The sequence below is a fragment of the Crotalus tigris genome, unplaced genomic scaffold, assembly GCF_016545835.1.
Source record: "Crotalus tigris isolate CLP2741 ecotype Arizona unplaced genomic scaffold, ASM1654583v1 scf7180000017663.5292952, whole genome shotgun sequence".
Taxonomy (NCBI): domain Eukaryota; kingdom Metazoa; phylum Chordata; class Lepidosauria; order Squamata; family Viperidae; genus Crotalus; species Crotalus tigris.
The window spans coordinates 1,526,270-1,542,022 of NW_024096550.1; the positions used below are offsets into that span (position 1 = coordinate 1,526,270).

At 39.9% G+C, this 15,753-nt stretch overlaps 1 protein-coding gene across 1 annotated transcript in view; it reads left to right on the forward strand.

Annotated features, from left to right (window-relative positions):
* The first annotated feature begins 5,809 nt into the window (after positions 1 to 5,809).
* LOC120304850 (lipase member K-like) overlaps positions 5,810 to 15,753 on the forward strand; it is a 36,302-nt gene continuing 26,358 nt past the window's right edge. Inside the window, exon 1 of the mRNA XM_039335843.1 lies at positions 5,810 to 5,901. The gene's annotated coding sequence lies outside the window, so the exon portion shown is untranslated. The remainder of the gene's footprint in view (positions 5,902 to 15,753) is intronic.

A 15,753-nucleotide genomic window follows, 5' to 3' on the forward strand; every position in this document is an offset into this window, starting at 1 on the left:
GTAACGGAAGTGCCCCAGTACTCTATGGCCTCCAAGCACATGCCAGAGGTGCCAGAGTCAGCAGCCGCCTCCATGGCAACCCCCTTTGCTGGAAACCTCCTTTTGGGAGCAATTGCTGAATTACGCAAGAGCCCTTGGTCGAATTCCATTTCTCTTGCTGTTTGTGATTTATGTGGATACCCCCGGTCAGTCTCCCTGTCTGGAGCACTATCTGACATATGTGGATACTGTGGATACCCCCGGTATGACTCCCTGTCTGGAGTAATTATGGATGTGTGGGAAGATCCCCTATCCAGTGAATTCCTGTTTGGAGCACTTGCAGAACCTTGGGATAACTCCCCAACAGCCTCATCAGCATCTAATGAGGGCCTGTTAGGCCTGGGAAACGGTAACCCAGAATGCATATTATGGTCCTCCTCCACCCCCAGAGCAGAGCCAGGAGCGGAAGAATGGCAGTCCAGTCTCCAACGCAGTTGGTCTATGGGTCTGCGAAGAACGCGGCCGTCACCCAAGGCAACTTCGTATGACAATGGCCCAGAGAACTTGAAGACCACAGTTGTGACCCAGAGATGTCCAGGCCCATAGTTTCTTGCCCAAACCGGATCGCCCACCTGGAGTCTCCTAGGTGCCCGCAGTTGTGACACCTGTGAAGCCACCCGGTCAGGGTGCAGCTGTCCAGTTTAGTGCTGAGGCGGTGACCCCAGCGGAGTTCAGCAGGGCTCTTCCCTGTGGCTGTGCATGGTGTGGTGCAGTGTGCAAGAAAGAAATCTGCTAACCTGTGATGCCAGTTACTGTAAGTCAGTTTCTTGAGAGCATCTTTGGTGGTGCGCACTATTCTCTCTGCCAATCCATTGGAAGATGGATGGAAGGGAGCTGACGTTGCATGCCAGATCAGGTTGGCTTGAAGGAAAGCCTGGAACACAGAAGAGGTAAATTGAGGGCCATTATCTGAAACCAGAACATCTGGAAGACCACGTGATGCAAAAATTCTTCTCAACACCTGGATGGTCCTGGAAGTAGTAGTGGAGGAAACAGGAACAATCTCTAGCCACTTGGAATGGCTGTCAACAACAACCAGGAAGAATTGCCCCTAAAAGGGCCTAGCATAATCTATATGCATCCTAGACCATGGGGTTTGAGTTTCCTCCCACCTATGTACTGGGGCCTGAGGCATTTCAGGCCATGACTGTTGGCACCATTGGCACCCGTGCACCTGGGCCTCGATGGCTTTATCGAGCCCAGGCCACCAAAGATGGCTGCGCGCAAGCGCTTTCATCCTGACTATACCAGGATGTCCCTCATGTAGAGAAATCAATATTCTAGACCTCAATGAGGCTGCTACCCCATAACAGGCAACCCTTGAAAGTGGAAAACTCATGCTTCTTGTGCCAGGAGCTTTGGAACTCAGTATTTGGGCACTTGTCAGGCTATCCTGACAACACCCATGTCAGCACGCGTGTAAGCGTGTGATCAGTGGCAATTTCTGCAGCCACGTCCCTAGCATTGAGGGGAAACTCAGGCAACTCCTGAATGGAAAGAATATTAATGGCTGGAGTAGGATCTGGCTCTAATTGGTTCAGACGTAATCTGCTCAGGCCATCTGCATGATCCATTTCTTTTTCAGGTTTGTGAACTAAAGTGTAGTCATATGCTGACAGGAAAATGGACCATCTCAGCATATGAGGAGAAATGATATGTGGGGTCTGTTTGTTAGTGGTAAACAAACCCAGCAGAGGCTTATGGTCAGTATAGACCGTGAAATGGCGGCCATATAAGAAATCATGAAATTTCTTAATGCCAGCCACTATGGCTAAAGCTTCTCTGTCAATTTGAGCATAATTTCGCTCTGCAAAGGAGAGAGTCCTTGAATAATAGGCCACAGGGACCTGTGTCCCATCAGCCTTCAGATGGCTCAGTACAGCTCCCACCCCATAAGGAGATGCATCGCATGCGATGCAAACAGGCAGTTGCTCATTGAAATGCGCTAAAACAGCATTAGAAGTGAGCAAGGCCTTAACCTCATTTAAACTCTTGTCATGAACTTTAGTCCACTGCCAAGGAGCCTGCTTGTCTAAGAGCCTGTGTAATGGCTCTGCCACTGCAGCTTTATGTGGGAGAAATGTATGGTAAAAATTTAATAGCCCCAAGAAGGCTTGCAGCTCACTTTTAGACTTAGGGCTTGGGGCCTGCTGGATAGCTTGCAATTTAGTTTCATCAGGGTGAATGCCTTGGGCATCAATCCTGAATCGTAAGATGTCAGTAGAAGTGACTCCTGTCTTACATTTATCCTTCTTTAGTTTAAGGCCTGCTTTTTGAAAACGAAGCAAGACAATCTTTCTGCTAAATTTTGAGATGACTCCCCAGCAATGAAGACGTCATCAAAGTAGGGACAGACCCCAGGAATACCTCTGCTCTCCATGACACTTTGGAATATGCCAGGGGCTACATTTACCCCAAATTGCAGTCTCTTGACCTTGAAGGCCCCCCTGTGAGTTACAATAGTCTGGGCCTCTGCAGCTGCCTCATCAACAGATAGCTGTTGATAGGCCTGTGCTAGGTCAAGCTTAGCAAAAATGTGCCCCCCCCCTTGAGGGAGGCCAGAATGTGACTTACCACAGGCACTGGATAAGCGTGCTGTTGCAGCGCCTTATTCAGTGTGCACTTATAGTCTGCACATATACATATTTCCCCATTAGCCTTTAGAGGCGTTACTATGGGGATTTCCCATGGACTAGAATCCACAGGTTCTAGAATGCCCTGCTGGAGCAATTTGTCCAGCTCAGCATCAGTCTTACCTTTGAGGGCAAAAGGTACCCTCCTAGGCTTAACCCTGATGGGCGTGATGGTTGGGTCTAACTGTAGCGAAATGGGAGGCCTCTTGTAGGATCCTAGCTCTGAACTAAACACATCTGCAAACTCCTTGCAAACCTCTGCAAGGCCCAGCATTTGCAAGCTGTGTAGCCCAGTTACCTGGATTCCCAGAGCCTCAAAACAATTGAGTCGAATAAGACTCGTACATTGACCCCCAACAACCACCACATCTAGGGAACCTTCAAAATCCTTATACTGTACCCTAAGGGTGGCCTCCCCCTTAACACACACCATAGAATTATGAAAATCAGTGAGTATTAGATTCGATGGCCTGAGTTTAACTCAAAGGCCACTACTGCTGCAAATCCTTTTAAAGGTATTAATTGAAATAATGGAAAGAGCGGACCCTGTGTCCAACTCCATCAGTAAGGGAACCCCTTACAACCTAATGTTAATGGAAAGTTTCTTCTTAAGAGGCTTGTGTGTCCCTGTTCTTAGAATGCTCCTGCGTGATGTGCAGAAACCCACCCTGCTTTGGCTGGGGACCCTGGTACCTTTTTGAAGCAATTCTTCCCAAGGTTGGGCCTTCTGGCGACCCAAAGAGATGGATGCAATGTGGCCCTGCCTGCCACACGCCCTGCAAATGGCGGAGCGAAACCTGCAGTCAGCTCACTTGTGGCGTCCTCCGCACCTGAAGCATTGAAAAGATGCTGGGGCCTTGACCGGATGTCCCTTCTGCCTCCTCTCAGCTGGCTGGTGAAGTCTGTCGACCTCCTCTTTAGGATCCTCTTCTGATCCTTCTCGAGCATCCTCTTGATGGACGGTAGCTGTGTCTGGAGGATTCCTGGCGAGGCTCAAGGCCTTCACAGCCCCACCTGCTGCTTCCTCAGCTGCCACCTCTCACAACGCCTCTTGGCAGGAGACATCTTCTTTTGCAAAAATCTTTTGTTGTAAGTCTCTGCTCCTTAAGCCACAGACAAAGCAATCTCGCAGCTTCTCTTCCAGATCCTTGAACTCACAAAATCTGGCTGCTTGCCTTAAGGCCGCAAAAAAGTCAGCAGCAGATTCACCCGGCCTCTGGTCTCTCTGCTCAAACATGTGCCTCCAAGCAATGACGGACACCTTCGGCTGGAAGCGTTCCTTCAACATTTTCTTCAAGTCAGCATATGTTACTGACTCCAGAGGTACAGGGGCCTCCAGATTTTCTGCGATGTCAAAAGCTTCTTGTCCACAGGCACACAAAAGAGTTGCTGTCTTCAGGCCGTCTTCTCTAATCTGATTTACTCTGATGTAGTTCTCCACCTGTGCTACATAGGAATTCCATCTCTCTGGGTGGGAGACATCGAAATCAGTCAAGCGGCCAATCTTCGACATCGTAAAGTTTACAACCTTCACCACTCGCTTCCTCTGCAAGCTGCTGTTTGGGGAAAGGGTCCTTTAGCCGAGCTCACCCTCCAGCGACGCTGTAGTGGCAGGCTGGGACCCTGATTCAGACGCCGTTTTCCACTCTTCAGGACTTTCTGGGTAAGTCCTTAAATCTTTTGTTTCAGCTTGCAAAGGATCCCAGCTTCGTCGCCAGTGTTAAGTCCTTCGTTCACATGTGAATGATGAAGACACATGGCGATGATGAACAAACACTTTATTCTCCTTCTACAACAACCAAGCAAAAACACAAAGGCACGGAAGCCTTTTATATGGCCAGAAGCCCGGACAGTGTCAACCAATAGGAACAGAGCGTTTTCGTGCCTTGCACATGCACACAAGGCTGGCACTGCTCTGTCTGGTCCTGGGCAGCTTTTGGAATGCCCGGGACCAATGCAACATCCTGAGTTTGCTTTTGCAGGCTCAGGACACAATAATATTCTTCTTTGTAATTTTTTTGTTTAGATTTGTAGGACAATGGTAAGAAGTAACAAAGAAGTAATTGAACAATTTGTTGGAGACACAATAATGGAAAGTGTAAATGAAGTGAAACCAGTACATGACAGAAAAGCCTGTATTATACCATTGACGTTCTAATGATTCATCTAGCTAGTTTTATCCAGCAAATGCTAGGGCTTGATAGGGTGCCTTGAGTAAGCCAAACATACATAATCTTTATTGACTCGTATCCTTAGATAGGCTGTGCTATGTGACATTCCAAATGGAATGGGATTGCTATCACTAAAACAAAACAAAAACAAAAATCCTTTAATTTGCATTTAAAACAAGTGCCCTTTAATTCAATCCTTGGTATCTGTATAGAATCCTCCCCATTCAAGAAAAATCTCCTAAGACTGGGTAAAATTCCTATGTGTAATGTGATAATAAACCATTATTACTCAATCAATGAAGAGGAGAGTTATAAGCTGTGTGGTGGTCTAGAGATAGAGTTCTTGCCTTATAATCAGGAAGCTGTGAGTTGGATCCTAGGTAGGGGCAGATATTTGTCTCTCTGGGCGCAAAGAGAAAATATCTGCTGTGAGCTCCTAATAGGCATCAGGAAGGGCATCCTGTCAGTAAATGCTCAGCTCCATTCAGTTGCTCCAACTCTACCCCTATGCAAGGAATTATAGGATTGTTAAAAGAAAAAAAATGAATAGGAGGGACAAACCATGTGAAAAAGGGCAAAAATTAAATCTATTATCCAAGTACAACATATAAGAATAGAATAAATTACTTTTAAAAATAACTATTAATAAAACATGATGGATATAAAAAGCCTCATCCACAAGAATATAAGAAAACAATCAATGTCTAATTAAGGATGTCTGAAGATGGTAAATTGACAGGAAATCAGTCAGTGAAAATACATTTGAATTGTTTTGCAAAATAGTTGGATAATTTTTAATTCAGGGATTTATCACCATCAAATTGTGTGGATACACTATCCACTTTTTGCTCTAACAGATATAGTGTAATTATTATAAATAGCCTGTGACTAGTAATGGTTCTGAATAATCATTAATTTTCTTTATTCTTAGGATTCATTTCATGTTCAGCTATGCCAGCATTAGCTGAAAAAATAAAAATCTTTTTTGTATTTGGTCCGATATATTTGGTGAATCATGGTATAAGATGATAATTGACATGAATCAGGATATTATAAAGGTATGTGATTAATGCTGTGGTTTTCAAAGAATGAATATGCTAATTACTTTATTGCTAAGATCTTCTTTAAAAGGCAGGAACAAATCTTATAACAAATGGAATTGCCTTCAGTAGAAGTTAACCACACTTAACTTTGTTTTGGATTATTGCCAACAGGTTTATAATATTGTAAATATTTACAAATATGCTGGGAATTCTGCCAAAGGAAGCTGAAATAAATACTTTTTTTTGTAAAAAAAAAAAAAAAGTGCTGGAACTCACACATTTCATACAACCCGCTTGCCTGCCCTACAAGGTTCCATCCAAAAAAGGTGCCAGAACTCCATTCTGGGTGTTCTATGACAAAAAAAGCCCTGCTTTTAAGTTACTCTTCTCTTGGCAACAGACAGCAAGTTAGGAAGGCCTTTATATCATCATCATCATCATCATCATCATCATCATCATCATCATCATCATCAGTTATTGCACAGTCAGCCAGATGTTCAAACTGGGTTTGGCATTTTTGTCTACCTATTGAGTCCTTACCAAGGACTTGGGATAGGCAGATCTGGATGTTTGACATGTTACAGATATTGTAGTAGGATGGAAGCTATTCACAGTAAAGCTGCAATTGACTGATGGTGAATTTTTCCATTCCAATGATGTTCAAATGATGTTCCAGTTGTTTGGGGATTGCACTATTGGTACTATCCTTGCTTGCCTTTGCCACAGTCGTTCTATTTGTGCATCTTTGTATATTGTTATCTTCTCCAGTTCTTTCTCTTCTGTTCTGCTGTTTCCAGACACTGCCCTGTCTGCTCTCCAGAAGTTTTTGTATTTTCAATCGACAATTGTTAAGTTTAGGGTGTTATATGGTAGATGCCTATCTGTTTCAGTTCTAAAGTCCCAGATCAATTTAACTTCTTCATTTTCTATGACTTTCTCTATTTTATGGTCCCACCAGTTCTTGCTTGCAGGCAAATGATACTTCTTGCAGCTCTTCCAATGTACCATTGTTGCTACTTTGTAATGCTGCTACTTTTGGTCAGTCTGGGTGATCTTCTTGCAGCAGTTAACCAGGTGGTCCACTGTTTCTTTGCATAGGTGGCACTTACTGTCTGTTGCTGTCTTCTCAATTCTGGCTTTGTATGCATTTGTCCTAAGGTTTGGCCTTTTGCAGCCAGAATTAGTCTTCAGTCTCTTTCTTCAACTTTCCTGCTCTTAGCCATTGCCAGGTCTTGTTATTATCTGTTTTCCCTGCTATTTTTTTTTAAATGTACTGGCCATGTAGTGCTTGTAGGCCAGTTTGGTCTTTCCAGTAGTTAATAAGCCTTCCTGATATACTAGTGCATCAGTGCACCTTTAGCATGTCCTTCAGATATTTTTCCAAAGCCATTTCTTCTTCTTCAACCATCTGATGTACTTGCCACAATCCATGCCCACCTATTTGCCTTGGTAGGTAGAGTCTGTCAATGTGGATGAAGGGCATGATTCATTGTCATTATTTTTCTGGTCTTCCTATCCATTTCTTTTAGTTCTTCTTGAATTCAGTCCACTATTTCAGCTGTGTATCTAATGACTGGTATTGCCCAGGTGTTGATTGCCTTGATGGTATTTCCTTGATTGAGTTTGGACTTTAAGATCTTCTTCACTCTCTTGATATATTCATCTCTAATCTTTTTCTTGACTTCAGTTTGCTTCATGTCAGCTTAAAGGATACCCAAGTATTTATAGTAATCATCCTCATCCAGACTCTTAATGTTATTTTAGTGGGGCTATTTTTCCTTGTTTGATAGTGAGTGTGGCACATTTGTCTACTGCAGTGGTTCTCAACCTGTGGGTCGGGACCCCATTTGGGGTCGAATGACCATTTCACGGGGGTTGCCAAACAAGGCTGTCCGCCATTTTCTTCCTCTTTTCTTTGTCCACACCCCTGGAACCCGGTGATGTATAAATGGTTGGGGATCACCACAACATGGGGAACTGTATTATGGGATCGCAGCATTAGAAAGATTGAGAACCACTGGTCTACTGCAAATTCCATTGCAATATCTTGGCTATATATACGGACAGTGTTGAGCAGTAATTTTACTTCAGATGGCGTTTTTCCATACAGTTTCAGATCATCCATGTAAAAGAGGTGGGATAGTCTGACAGATGTTTTTGATGTTTGATAGCAATGGCCTGAGTTATTCAGTATTGTTGACAGAGGAAACAGTGCAATGACAAATAGTAGTGGTGATAGTGAATCTTTTTGGAATATTCCTCTCTTGATGTTAACCTCTCCCAATCTCTCAGCATTGACCTGCAACTGTGTCTTCCATTGTGCCATCGCTCTTTGCACAAAATTTCTGATGTTTCTACTGACTCCTATTATTTCTAGGCCCTTGATTATCCAGTCATGTGGCAGAGAATTGAATGCTTTTTTGTAGTGAATCCATGCTACATTTAGGTTTCTCTTCCTTCTCTTGCAGTTTTCCAAAAGCATTTTGTCAATTAGGAGTTGATCTTGTTCCTCTGCTATTGGGGCGGTTTCCTTTCTGCTCAGGTGGAAAGAGATTGTTTTCTTTTTAAAAGTATTTTATTAATTTTCTATTATTACAATTCGTTAGTGCTAATGAGCAACGTTGTCTGGGTTGATTTTTTGCTTAGTAATAAAAGTTAAGTTCTTACTTTCTGTCTTGTTTTTCCAGCCATTGATCAAATAAGTTCCATGTTTGAAAGTATTCTGTGTCTTCTTTTTTTTTGATTCTCAATGTAAGTCTATCCATTTCACCACAATCCAGTATTTTCTTGATTATTGCTTCATCCAATGGTGTTATCTTATTTATACAATCCTTGCTGCTGTTAATACATGTAATGTTAAATATTAACATTTTGTTTATCATTTTTTCTGGAATTATGCCTAATAAAAAGATTTCAGGTTTAAAATCTACATGTTTCCCTATCATCTTTTCTAACCAAGTATGTATTTTTGTCCAATTTTTTTTGCTTTAACACATGTCCACCACAGGGTGATAATATGTACCAGGATTTTGATTACATTTCCAACATTTACTGGATATATGTTAAAACATTTTTGCTAATCTAACAGGTGGAAGATGTCATCTGTAGAACATTTTATATAGGTTTTCTTTACACGAATTTACCATTGTCAATTTATAGTTTCTTTCTCGAAGGTTTTGCTATTTCTCTAATTCTATACTATATCCAAAAAGTTTTGCCCATATTATCATTGTTTCTTCCATTTTCAGATTCGGTAAAAAATTATACAATTTTTAAATCAGTTTTTCATCAGAAGTCAACAACATGTAATCAAACATTGTCTGGTTTTTATAAAAACTGTATATTTTAACATCTTTATCATACCTCAGTTTCATTTGCAGTCAGGGCCACCATGATAAGTCAATACCCTGATCTTTTAACTCTTGTTTAGATTTTAATTTCCCATCTGCATTCAGAATATCCTTATATGTTAGAATTTTTTCAAATTTAATTAAATTTGAGTGAACGAATGCTTCCATCGTTCATAGCCGTCCTGGGATTTTCATATAGATTTTTAGTTTTATCTTTTCCCATACAAATAATAATGTGTTTCTTATGTAGTGGTTTTGGAAATATCTATGGGTTTTATTCTTTTCATACCATAAAAATGAATGCCATCCAAGTTGTAAGTCATGTCCTTCTAAATATAACAATCTTTTGTTTCTGAGGATTATCCATTCTTTTAATCATGTTAGAGCACGTGCTTGGTAGTGTAGGACCCAATCTGGTAGTCCAAATCCTCCATTTTCTTTAGCTTCTTGTAGCATTTTCAGTTTAATTTTGGCTTTCCTTCCTTGCCAAATAAATTTTAAAATCAGTGTATTCAAATCATCAAGAAACTTTTTCTCTATTTTTATAGGTACTATTTGAAATAAAAAAGGAGTTTTGGTAAAATATTCATTTTCACAGTAGCTATTCTTTCTAACACTGATAGTTGTGAGTTTTTCCATTTTTCCATTTTTATTTGATTTAATAATTTTATATAATTATCTTCTTTTATCATTGCGCATCTTGCTATTAAGTATATTTACAAATATTTAACTTTCTTAACTATTTGTAAGTTTATTTTTTCTAACAGTTGGGGGTTTTTTTTGCTTATCTGTAAGATTTTTAACTATAACTTTAGTTTTTTCTCTGCTTATTTTCAATCCTGCTATTTCTCCAAATTCTTCTATCCTTTTCAGTAGTTTAGAAGTTGTCTCCAGCAGTTCTTCTGAAAGGAATACCAGGCCATCTGCAAATGCTTGTAGTTTATACAGTAGTGGGATTCAAATACCTGAACAACTGGTTCTATTATGTGATGCGGGCTTGGGCTTCCGATGCTTAGAACGGACTTCCGGAAGTTCTATCCATGCATTTCCTGTGGGCCGTTCTAGGCCTGGGAGGCCTCCTCCAGGCCTCCGTTGCCTAGAACGGACTTCCGGAAGTGGTATCCATGCATTTCCGGTGGGCCATTCTAGGCTGGGAGGCCTCCAAGGCCTAGACTGGACTTCCAGAAGCCAGCTGGTTCTCTGAATTCAGGTAAATTTAGCTACTGGTTCTCCCAAACTGGTGCGAGCTGACTGAATCCCACCACTGAGTTTATAGCTTTTATCTTTTATCTCTGTTCCTTTAATTTCCAGATCTTGTCTGATATTTCTGTTGAGAATTTCCAAAGTTAGTATAAATAGCAGTGGGGATAGTGGGCATCTTTGTCTTGTGCCTTTCTTTATACTAAAGTTCTCTGTATAGTCCCCATTGATAATTACTTTTGCTGTTTGTTTATCATATATTGTCTTAATGGTCTTTATAACTTTTCTCCAAAGTCCATACAGTTTATTGTTGTAACATAAATTGCCAACTTACATTGTCAAAAGTTTTTTGAGCATCTAAGAAAATTAGTGCCATTTGCTTTCCTGGGTGCATTTCATAGTATTCCAATTTATCTAAAATAATCCTTAAGCTATTTTTTATTTGTCTTTTTGGTAAAAATCCATTTGGATCTGGATGAATAAATTCAATCAAAAATCTTGCTTCTGTTCATGTGTTAGGTAATTTAGCCTCTAGTAATACCTCATTACAAACTTCTTTTATTGGTGAGCTTACTGCACAGGTCAGCAACCTGCGGCTCCAGAGCCACATGTGGCTCTTCGATCCTTCCCCTGCAGCTCCCAGCCTCCATTTGCAGAGAGAGACAGAGACAGAGAGAGACACTTGCCCTCCCTCTCACCCCCCTCTCTCTCTCTTTGTGTGCATGCGTGTCTCTGTAAAAAAGAGAGTGGACTCACGATGTTCTCCCATGAGCTGAAAAGCTGACTGGGCGGGCTCCTGCCTTGGCTGCATCTCTGCAGGAGCAGGAAGCAGGAAGGGCAAGAGAGAGCTAGCTAGCCCAGCTATGCTGACTCAGGAATTCTGGGAGTTGAAGTCCATGAGTCATAAAAGAGCCCAGGTTGCCTACCCCTGAGCTTGTTGAAGAACAGCTTGAAGCCAGCTTGCCAGGTGAGCAGAAGATCAGAGAGAGGGAGGAGGGAGAGAAAGAGAGACAGAGAGACCCTTTTGACATCTAAAATGAAGATAATACTGCATATATCTTTTTTACCTTTATGATATATATGTATGTATGTGTGTGTGTGTATATGTGTGTGTGTGTGTGTGTATGTATGTATGTGTGTATATATATATATATATATATATATATATATATATATATATATATATTCATTCTGAGGTTTTCGCGGGTGTTTGTATGTAGCTCTTTGGTTATTCGGGTTTTCTCCCAAGTCAAATTGGAAGTGTCTTGGCGACGTTTCGACGAAGTCTCATTCGTCATCTTCAGGCTGGTGTTTTCAGCTTCGTGCTTCTAGGAGCAATGTGTGATCATAGCTGTTTCTTCTTTTAACTGTCAGTGGGGGTATGAACTGATTGGACGAGAGCTTGGGTGTGTTCTGATTGGGTGGAGGCGTGTTCTGATTGGTTAGGAGCTTGGCTGTGCTCTGATTGGTTGGGGGAGTATTCTGTTTGGATGGGGGCTTTGTTGTGCTCAGGTTAGTCTGAGTTGCAGGGCGATGTGAGATGGTGAGCTGCATTGCTGTTGTTTGGCTTTGTGTTCGTGGTCGTGCCTCATCTTCATGGTGGGTGTCAGTTTGCTTCATGTATGGATTGGAGGGGTTTAAAGTGGCTAATGATGCAGCTGTGGTCTGGCTTCTGGTTTGTGGTCGTGCCTCATCATCGGTGTGGGTTTGGGTTTACTTTTTGTGTGGATGTGTGGTGGTGACATCCTGTGTGGTTTTCGTGAGTGTGGGTCTGGTGTCATTCTTTGTGTTAGGGACTCGTTTGTCAATAAGGGCGGGTTTCCAAATGGCTGGTAGGTGGGAGGTATCATCTCGCTTGTTCATGCTGTGTGGGCAATAAGACTGTGCATGCTCTGACAGAACCAACTGATCATTAGCCAGAAGGAAAATGCCCTCTCAGACTGCAGCTTAATAGGAGATGATTTATATGATAATATAAATTTTGTAAATGATATGAATCTTTTAAAATACAGCTAAGCACAATGACTTGGGTTGCATTTTGCTATTTTATTATTATTATTTTCTAAATGGGCTGAGTGAAAACATTATTGTTTCAAAAGTTAGAAAAGCAAAGAACACTTTGAGTTATGACCTGATACTTATGTGAAGCACATTATTTGAAAATGTCAAGCATATCTATTGTTGTGAGCCATCCGGGGATGCGTTATAGACTTAATACAGTTCCTAAAGCAAAGGAGTTTTATAAATCGGTCCTGGGAGCAGGCTCACCACCACCTATGATGCAGAAAGTCTTGGATGGTAAAGAGGTGGAACAGCAGTCTGAAGAAGTAGTATTGATGGATGCTGGAAAGTTACAGGTGGAGTGGCTGCAACAAGCAGAGATTAAAGAGCAAAGAATGACTCACGCAGCACATAGACGTAAGGAAAAGGAACAACAGAAGAAAGAAGTTAAAGAAGTTCTTCAAGAAGTTGCTTCGGTGCCTGTGGGAGGAGCAAGACCTAAGAGCTCTGCAGCACATTCCTCAATGGCAGATCTTCAAGCAGTCTTCTCCAGGCTTCTGGTTAAGGGAGATGGTAAAGCTCCTGACATGGAATGCTAATGGCCTCAATTCCCCTCAAAAGAGAAAGAAAATTTTTCATTATTTAAAGCAACATAATAATGATATTATTTGCTTGCAGGAAAGACATATTATATCCAAAGATCAAAAATATTTAGTTAATGCTCATCTGGATCTCATTTTGTATCTTTCGCTCCTGGGAAAAAAGGGGGAGTAGTTATTTATGTTAAGCAAAACTTATCAGCCTGTTTGGTAGAATCTGATCCTCAAGGGAGATATGTTTTGATTGAAGTGGGTTTGTATGGTAAGAAAGTACTTATAGTGGGAGTGTATGCATCAAATCAACAACAGGAACAATTTTACAGACTGTTACATCAAAAATTAACTTTGTTGCATTATAGATCTGTTATATTAATGGGAGACTGGAATGGTGTCTTAGATACACAAAGAGACAAAAAAGGATCCTCTATTTCTTTTAAACAGGCTAAACTACCTAAAGCTTTTTTGATTTGAAAGAGGACTGGGAGCTGCAAGATTATTGGCATGAACATAACTTGGAGGAGAGAGATTTTACTTTCTTTTCGGATAGACATCAATCTTTTTCAAGAATTGATTTTTTTTTTATTACGACGGATTTACATTTTAGGGTAAAGAATGTTAAAATTTTTCCCAGGACATTGACGGATCACAGTCCAGTTTGGATGGAATTGGTTGATGAAAAAGAGGAGAGGAGGTCGTGGAAGATGAATGAAAATCTATTTAGACAAGAAAAGAACATTCAAAAGTTAAAGGAGCAATTAAAGGATTATTTTGCTTTAAATATGTATAAGGGAACTTCAGTGTCAATAGTCTGGGATGCAGGTAAAGCCTACATGCGGGGGATTTTGATACAAATGAACAATGTTCATAGACAGAAGCAGATGCAGAAACGTAAGGAGTTGGAAGATGAGATTAAATTAAAAGGAAAAGCTTTGATTTTAAATCCTATAGATGAGAAGGTTAAGGAATCTATAAAATTGCTTAAATCACAATTTAATATGTTGATGGCTGATCAAACTGCAACTAATTTACTGTATATGAAACAAAACACATTTTGTAATGCTAATAAACCAGGGAGATGGTTGGCTTATCAGTTGAGAAAGAAGCAGAGACAGAGAATTATAGATAAAATAAATTATAATGGTAAATTGGTATATCAGAAGGAGTTGATTAAGAAATCCTTTTTAGATTACTACCAAAAATTATATATGAGTACTAAAGTACAGGTTTTAGATATAGACAATTATTTAAATGAAGCTAACTTTCCTAAATTAACAGAAGATCAGAAACAAGAAATTAATGGTTTGATTACTACTGAGGAGATTGAGACAGTAATTAAAGAATTAAAATTAGGTAAGGCACCGGGTACGGATGGTTTGACATCTATTTATTACAAAACATTGGTACAAGAGATGATTCAACCTTTAAGTGAGCTTTTTAATAATATATTACAGGGTTCAGAGCTTTTATATCTTTGATTCCAAAAGAAGATCAAGATCTTACTTTACCAAAGAATTATAGACCTATATCTCTCTTAAATGTAGACTACAAGATTTTTTCAAAAATTTTAGCTAACAGGCTTATGAGGGTTTTGCATCATGTAATACATATGGACCAAACGGGTTTTATAACTGGAAGGTACATGAAGAATAATGTCAGACAGATTACTAACTTATTAGAATATTTAGATAAAAACAACCAAGTTTCTGCAGGATTGATATTTTTAGATGCTGAAAAAGCTTTTGACCAGCTGAATTGGCAATTTATGTTAAGATTAATTGAAAAAATGAATTTTGGAGAAAAATTTTTACAAGCTCTTGGGGTTATCTATCAAAAGCAAACAGCACAACGTATAGTTAACGGGGGTTTGTCAGAGGTGTTTGCAATAGAGAAGGGGACTAGACAGGGTTGTCCATTGTCACCATTGCTGTTTGTTTTAACCTTGGAAATATTGTTGATCAAAATTCGAGAATCACAGCAAATAAAAGGAATAGAAGTTAATAAAAAAGAATATAAATTAAGGGCTTTCGCAGATGACTTGGTGGTTACTTTATCTCAACCTACTTATTCTGTAACAGAGTTATTACAATTGATACATCATTATGGACAGGTTTCGGGTTTTAAAATTAATAACAATAAGACTAAAATATTGCCTAAAAATATGACTAATCTGGACAAGCAGATTTTGGTTAAGTTGACAGATTTTGAGGTTGTCAGTAAGGTAAAATATTTGGGGGTTATTTTATCTGTTTCTAATGCAAAATTGTACAAAAATAATTATGAAAGGCTGTGGGTCAATATACGAAGAGATTTGGAAAATTGGGAGAAGTTGCAATTATCTCTTTTGGGAAGAATTGCGGCGATCAAAATGAATGTCTTGCCAAAGTTTCTTTTTTTATTTCAAATGCTACCTATTTTAAAGAATGAGGTTAATTTAAATGAATGGCAGAAAGGTATTAACAAATTTATCTGGGCAGGGAAAAAACCAAGAGTAAAACTTAAAATTATACAGGATATTCGTGAGAGAGGTGGACTCAAGGTACTGAATTTGAAATTGTATTATGATGCTGTGGTTTTAACATTAATAAGTGATTGGGTTAATTTAACAAATGTAGAAATACTCCTCTTGGAGGGTTGGGATTTACTTTTTGGATGGCATGCCTATTTAATTTTTAATAAAAAGGTTGATAGGGTCTTTAAATCTCATATCATAAGGATTT